This window comes from Spermophilus citellus, assembly GCF_964194105.1.
Source record: "Spermophilus citellus genome assembly, chromosome: 15".
In the NCBI taxonomy this organism is placed as follows: domain Eukaryota; kingdom Metazoa; phylum Chordata; class Mammalia; order Rodentia; family Sciuridae; genus Spermophilus; species Spermophilus citellus.
The window spans coordinates 62,962,070-62,970,142 of NC_138195.1; the positions used below are offsets into that span (position 1 = coordinate 62,962,070).

The 8,073-nt window shown below is 40.0% G+C and overlaps 1 long non-coding RNA gene across 1 annotated transcript; it reads left to right on the forward strand.

Annotated features, from left to right (window-relative positions):
* Positions 1-3,964: 3,964 nt before the first annotated feature.
* On the forward strand, positions 3,965-7,562 carry LOC308634595. The gene is made up of 2 exons (XR_014019039.1): positions 3,965-4,895; positions 7,503-7,562. It is a non-coding gene; the product is annotated as an uncharacterized lncRNA (long non-coding RNA).
* Positions 7,563-8,073: the final 511 nt, after the last annotated feature.

The window sequence follows — 8,073 nt, forward strand, 5'->3', positions numbered from 1 at the left end:
TTTAAAGACAGAGTATAGAAAGTTAAAAAGAAAAGATAAAGAAGATGTAGAAAGATAGAAAAGATGTAGGAAGACAAGAATTTTAAATCCACAAAATAGGAAACAAACAAAAAAAAACTAAGAGAAAAAAAAAGCAACTAAGGGTGAATGTACAAACTTTAGAAGAAAACTAGAAGATAGAAACAAGATAAAAAAATGGTTAAAAAAGTCAAATAAAGGTATTTCAGATAAAAATACAAAAAGCTAAGACAACTATTAGATACAGACATTCAAGATAAAAAAGGTAGAAGAGAGAAGTTTAAAGTCAAATATTGGATAAAATAGAAGAACAAGGAGATTATTAGTAATTTTTTCAAAAAGCCCATCAACTTTAATTTCTGGTGGTGCAGAAATTAGAAGTCTCAGATGAGGGTGTTAAAATTTATAGACAAGAGCCAATTTAGAAAACGTTAAAATAGAAGGAAATTGGTTTAAAACCACATCAAAAAATTAAAAGGACTAAAGTAATTCTAAAAACTAAGGCAAAATGCTTTTGGAAGACTTAAATTTAAAAGGATCTTTAAATTTCCAAAGGATGCATATAGGATATTTTGGAACATCATCCCTGAAGAAAAATCAGTTAATGTTTTACTTAACAGGAATCCCATAATATCCACAGGGACAAAGAAGAGTTGAAAGAGCTCATCAAACTATTAAAATGTACTTATTAAAGCAAAAAGAGGGAATTGGAAAGGGGTATATATCCCCCAAAGATAAACTTAAAATAACCCTTTTTACTCTAAACTTTTTAAATTTGGATTCATCAGGGGTTGGTGCTGCGGAAAGGCATATGTGTCCAAAAAATGTACATAAGCCTAAGGTACTTTGGAAGGATATTCTAACAGGATAATGGAAAGGTCCTGACCCAGTGATTGTCTGGAGTCGGGGTTCTGTTTGTGTGTTTCCACAGGGAGAACAGCAGCCGATTTGGATTCCAGAGAGGTTAACCAAAACAATTTCTACAGACCAAAAGGAAGATGATTTGACTCAAATCCATAACAGCTGATATCCAGAACTCCAGCTTGGCTATTCTTACATCTGCGACAGTGATTAACCAGGGTGCTTTTTTCAATATCTATTTTATTATTGCATTTTCCCACATCATAAAGTTCTATTTTATTTTTTGAGCTCATACAGACCTAGGTTAATGTTTTTCTGATCAGTTTTATTTTTTGACTGTGGAGTTTTAAAACATTGCAATGGAGATTTCACCTAGGTAAAGCTACAAGTCCTTTACTATTGTCTTATGTGTTGTACGTTTGTGTGCACTCTTGTGTTTTGTGTTGTATGTCTGTATGTGTGTATGTCCATATTTCATATATGAGAAGCGCTCATGAAAAAATGGATCCGAATTTTTTTTATTCACATGATTTTAATGGTTTAATTTAAATTAGGTAAACAGCTGTTAAGTATTGTTTTTAAAGGAGGTTAACAGATCTGTTTGTTTACCTTCACCTTTCCTTTTCATTATATTTAATAATTCTGTTCAGGATAATGTCTCTTTAGCATCATTGCCAGAATTCCTATCTTCATCCCAGTGCCAGTGAAGACAAAGATAGAACCAAACTACAGCTTCTATGATAGCTATCACAGTAAACTGTATAAACTGATGCATCAATGAATATAACTCAACAAGTAATGCTCAATCAAGGAATCAACTTACTTTGGGAGGAAATGGACATATTGATAGACTCCTCTGCTTTGAACTGCTTGCAGAACTTGCCTGGACTATGTATCACTTGTATGCATTGTGAACTATCGTTTGGTGCAGCGAATTGTGGTACTGCTGGCATATCTTTGCTGATGGTGTCACCAGTGATGCAATTTTTCCAAAGGAGCCGTCAATTGGCTTGGTGTCGTGGCATTTCTATATCCTCCTCCCTTCTGCTAGTGATGGTCTAAAATTTGGGGGCCAACAGAGGTGAGGCAAAGAACCTCACCCCCCACTGGCACCAAGGCCAAATTTGGGGGCCAAAAGAGGTGAGGCAAAGAACCTCACTCCCCCACTGGTGCATAGGCCTATCCACAAGCATGGCTGTATGCTGGACCAGTAGTCAGTGACGGGTATGATCCAATTGCAGTGGTATCAACCTAAGACAGGAGGCTGACGCCTAGAGGTGAGTTCATCCCATGACAGGTAAGAACCATATGTTGAATTGGACAACCTACCAGGCTTGGTCCCTAAGCCACGTTGCTTGTTGTTTAATTAATCAGAAGGGGGGAGATGCTGAGAGCCATAGCTAAGTAAGAATGACACATGGCAATTTCCTTGTCAGCCTACCCCATGTTGCTTAGAGGGAGGACTCTCCATTGTGGAATTGGGCTTGTTTGAGTAAGGTGACCCTGCTCAAGGACCAGGGTGGATCTGGGTTTAGGGAGGATCCTGCTGGATTAGGGTGGGTCCAGGTTTAGGGTGTATCCTGCTGGGAATAGGGCGTATCCTGCTGCCTCAGGCGCCCGCCCGCTCCTTGAGTTCCCGTTGAGTTCTTGTGGGCTTGAGAGAGTATTTGGGATGCAGAGTGCGTGTGGATTTTCCCCAGAACGTGTGTGTAGAGTGCCGGTGACAGTTTGAGAATAAAGAGTTGCTGTTTGAATCTACAAGGTGTGAGTGTGCTTCTTGTCCCTCTTCTAGGGCAGACAAGTACCACTTTGTTCTCATACAGGGCCGGAGCTCCAATGGGCTTCTCCAGGTATTCTTGCTTCATCCTCAAACCTTAGCAGGTGCTTCAGGGCTGTACCACCACAGGGAAAACTCCTCTCAGGTCCAGCTTCCGATATTTCTTATGGGCACCAAGTGGAGGCCAACAGAAAAGGGATGGCAAGTAGATGGAGATTTCTCTTGGATCTGGAGTACACAGGAATTTTAATCTGCCATGTTAGTTTACATTTAGCCTGTAAGAATTTGTTTTCTTCTTAACCAGTTTTATGGTGATTATTTCTTATTCCCATTCTCTGTCAAAAGAGAAACAGTTGATATGCCCTGTCTCCTTGGAAGGGTCTATCATCTTTACTTCTCTGATGGGCTCAAACAATTTATGGTTTTGTAGGTTATCTATCTTCTGCTTATCAATGTGGAAGGAACATCCCCTTTTGGCTTTTTACATTAAGTAAAAGTGGAACCTCCCACATTCAAAGCTTAGAAAAATGGCTTTCATAGGAAATATTAGAAATATACTAGCCTATGCCAGGCATGATAGTGCATACCGGTAGTCCCTGCTTCTTGGGAGGCCGAGGCAGGAGGATCAATTGAGCTCAGGAATTTGAGGCCAGCCTGGGCAACATAAGAAGACCCTATCTCTTAACAAACGAACAAACAAACAAACAAAAAAAAAAAAAAAGGAAAGGAAAAAAGAAAGAAAGACTAGCCTAAGAGAGTTATTCCAGGGTTAAGTTTGGTGTGTCTTACTCTCTTTTGGATATTTATGCAGCACATTAACATCTTGAAAGCTCTGAGTTCTGTAGAAGACAAAAATATATTTAACAAAGTATCTCTATAATTTGAACCCAGTTTTGGGAAATAGAGACCTTGCTGATGGTGTTCTATTCTCTGGGACCAAAACACAGAGCAAGGATCCCTCAAAACAGTACAAGAATCCTTGGGAGATATTCCTAGAACCAAAGCACCCTGAAATTGAGTCCTGGGTGATACTGACACCCTCAGCAATGGCGTATGTCAGTAGTCCTAGTATTTAATCTGGTATGCTATGACTTCAGAGAGAATATCTGCCTGAATGAAACACGAAGATGGGGGGCTGGGGATGTGGCTCAAGCAGTAGCGCGCTCACCTAGCATGTGTGCGGCCAGGGTTCGATCCTCAGCACCACATACACACAAAGATGTTGTGTCTGCCGAAAACTAAAAAATAAATATTGGAAATTCTCTCTCTCTCTCTCTCTCTCTCTCTCTCTCTCTCTCTCTCTAAAAAAATAAAAAATAAAAATGCAGTGACCTGTTTCAAAATGAATCTTACTTTAAAAAAAAAAAAAGAAACACGAAGATGGAACACAAAATCAAAATGAAGTGTCTGGAGGTATGTAGACAATTCTATCACCTCTCCTCTCTGACATACTCCACTTTGCTCTCTAAAACCAACAAGAAATCTCTTGGGGGTGGGGGGTGGCTGGGATTGTGGCTCAGCGGTAGAGCGCTTGCCTAGCGCGGGACCGGGGTTCCATCCTCAGCACCACATAAAAACAAAGGCATTGTGTTGTGTCCATCTACACCTAAGAAATAAAAATAATAATAAAAAAAGAAACCTCTTCCTGGCCACTATATTTATACAGCTTAATGTGATGTGATCACCAACCTGCAATGGGTGGGGCAAACCCTGCATATGGAGTTGGTTTGGTAAATTAGGGCTGGATGTGAACCTATTTTATGGATCCTCATTGTTGTCAGAAATGATTCCTCAGCTTTTTATTAAATCTTTAACCTCTTGGCTGTGGTTAGCCCTAGGACTTAAGAGTGGGCCTTTGTTCCTGCCCTCTATTTCCTCAGTTACATTATTATATCCTTTTTTTTTTTTTTTAGAAAGAGAGAGAGAGAGAATTTTAATATTTATTTTTTCTTTAGTTTCGGCGGACACAACTTCTTTGTTTGTATGTGGTGCTGAGGATCGAACCCGGGCCGCACGCATGCCAGAATCAAGATTTAAGAGTATAAAAAAAATAAATAAAAGTTCTCATTTCGTAATGGGAAAAAGTTTCATCTTCCTAGTTTTAGCCATGGCAAAAATTAGGTTCTATTTTTAATTTTTAAAAATTTTTAAAATACTTATTTTTTAGTTATAGGCGGACACAGTATCTTTACTTTATTCTTATGTGGTGCTGAGGAACGAACCTGGTGCCTCACGCATGGTAAGCAAGCGCTCTGCTTCTGAGCCACAACCCCAGCCCCAGGTTCTATTTTTTAAATGATTATTTTTATTGTAAGATCGTTAGTCCTTTTTATTTCTTGGCTATGTCAGCTAAACTGTGACCATAAATAATGATTATGGAAGCTAACAGCTTTTTCAGAAGATACTAACCTAATTATATTGAGAACATCAAGTATGAATCAAGAAGTATATCATAGCCAGGCATGACGGCTCATGCCTGTAATCCCAGTGATTTGGGAGGTTGAGGCAGGAGGATGGCAGGTTCAAAGCCAGCCTCAGCAACTTAGATAGGCCCTAAGCAACTGAGCAAGACCCTGTCTCAAAATAAAAAATAAAAATGGATGAGGATGTAGCTGAGTGGTTAACCACCCCTGGGTTTCATCCCCAATGCCAATCCCCTCACCCCCAAATAACAACAACAACAACAACAACACAACAAAAGAAGTATACCATGACTTAATTGTTTATTACACAAAAATGATATGGTCCCCCATGTCTTCTATGTCTCCTCACTATCTATCTATCTAGGAGGGTATTTAGCTAGGCAATGAGGGGTATTAACTATACACAGCCTAGGCAAGCGTGGCCAAATGAGCCCTGCAATAACACATCGGCAGCCTTGGCAAGGGCTGGCTATGAATAAGCACAGAGCACTTAGCCTGCCCCTTCTGATGTGTTTGCTGATACATTTGCAATTTCATGCACAGTTTTCAATGTTAAGCATTAATCTGAAATGGGCGCTGAAGCATCAATAAAGTCTACATTTTGCTCCTTTTAATGCAAATGCTAGATATAGATTTAATGCAAAACTAAACATTTGGCTCAATATGTTCTACTCCAGTAAATTAGCCAGTGTTTGTCATCTTTTTTAAAAAACCCGGTTTAATGCCTCATTTCACATGGTTTTGTTAGGGACAGATAGAAAGCTGATAACAATCCATTTGTCCTGTTACGATAGCTCCTTGCCACACCACTGAGGTTGAGCCACAGTGCTCATTTCCTTTACAAATCCTGTTGAGTTTAAGTGGCTCAGCTGTTTTTGAATATTTGGCCAGAGTATAGCTTTGCTGGGCAGGGGCCCCAGAGCGATGGGTTCGGAAATGACTCAGTGAGCCCAAAAGGGAACACAGCATCAGTAAACCCCTCTTGTGTGCTGTTGGAGATGCATTATCTTCACAATGACCCACAGAACTACCCTCCACTTGGCCTGAGGAGGAAATTGGGGTCCCAAGATGAAGCTGCACAGCTGGTGAGTCCACACTGTCCGGCAGCTAGGGACTGCCCATCCCCTCTTTTCACCAAAAGTACATTATTTGTCATTCAAGGAGATCACAAAGGCTACCTCCTCCAGGGAATCATTGCGGACTGCCTGCCCATTGATCATCCCTCTTTGATGTTTTTATTGCACTTCATCTAGGCCTCCAATGTAGTCCTTGAATATTTTGCCTTTTAATATATTAATTGAATACCTATTTGACTCCCCTTGAAAGTGCTGTCTCTTAAATACCTTTGTATCCACTTGACGATTTTCCCTATCAAAGACAGTCAATAAGTTTTTTTTTTCATTAAAATCATTATAAAGTAGATAGTTCTCAACATCTCAAATCTCACTTCCAGAATGAGGAAGTGTACTATCTTCAAGGGGGCAGGTTTGGCAGTAAGCTTGGCTAGGGTTGCATCCCAGGAATAGAGTTTCAGATTCCTTACTTTATAAAATGATAATAGTAGTAAGGGATAATTGAAGTAACTATTTCAAAAGATTGTTGCAAAGTCCAGTGACAGAGGGCACACATAGTGCTTAGAACAGTGCCTAGTGCATGGAAAATGCTCAACATTTTCAATGACATGGGCTATTATTTTTCCTGAAAAAGTTGGAGATTTTACAGCACAGACAGGAAACCGTGTGGCACTTGATTGTCTACAATTCTGAAAATTTTTTCAACAGGAAGATTGTTTTGATTGAGTAATAGCTGAGCTGACAAAGTTCAAGAGCCATTGAATAATACCAATCATATAAGATCATGGACAAAGACATGATTGAGGAAAGCTCAGGCCCAGGTATTGGCAAGTCCTGGGTTTGCCACATACCTGGAGTCCACGGTCCACTCTTCAATTCCAATCCTGGATATTGACAGGAAGTTTTTGTAGGGACAAAGTTTCTAAGTAATATGAATATAGCTTTCTGAGAATGACTTTCCAAATAATTGTGTACCCATTGACAAGTGAAATACTTTCCAGATCTACCCAATCAATATGTACCAGAGAGAAAGTTTCAAACACTTCAGAGAGCTAATTTGGTAACCCCAGGGGAACATTCTATTCTTTGTTATGGATAGTTAACCAACTCTTCTACTTGCTAAGTTAACATTATCTGGCTCAGGGTAAGCCCTGAATCTGCTCATAGATAAATATGTGTTAAAATTTGGATACCTTCCTCCAAAATGAAAGCATATTCCTATTTCTGAAACTCAATTTTCTATCCATAAAATGACCAAATGACTCTCAGTCTCCCCTCTAACTTCTCATGACTCTGCCTCGCCTGGGATGCTATGAAATCAATTCAATAATATTGACCCAAATGTCCTAGACTTCCTGACTCAAGACCTGGCTGGAACCCACTGACTAGAAGGGTTGAAAGATGTGCAGAGAAGAACTGTCTTCCCCAGGAAAAGGAGAAGGTGAGACAATTGGTGGTGGTTATGTTTCCCCCAGCTCCTGGGCCCCTGGCCTCTGCTTCCATATAACAACTTTCCCTCTGTAGGGGGTAAGTGGCAGGAGGGTCCCACGTCTGAATTTTCTTAAGCAGCCAGGTATTTTACAGGACCCCAGTCCTGACACAGCACCTTTGTTCTCACTAAAGGACATGACAAGTGGGTATAAATGAAATTACTTGAGCAGCCAGTGTGAGGGGGAAGAGAAGGGCAGGAGGTCTCACAGCCTGGACACTTTGGCTCCAGCCAGCTGGAAAAGTCAACAGCTCTAACAGAGGTCCCCAAGCCTGGTGTGCCCCAGTAGCACCTGGGAAGATTATTCTAAGTACAGATTCTTGGGCTGTGGCCTAGAACACTGAGCGAGCGAATGGTGGGCCTATGGTATAATATATATTATAATAATTATCATTATTATTTAAATATTCTGTATTATATATAATATTATAT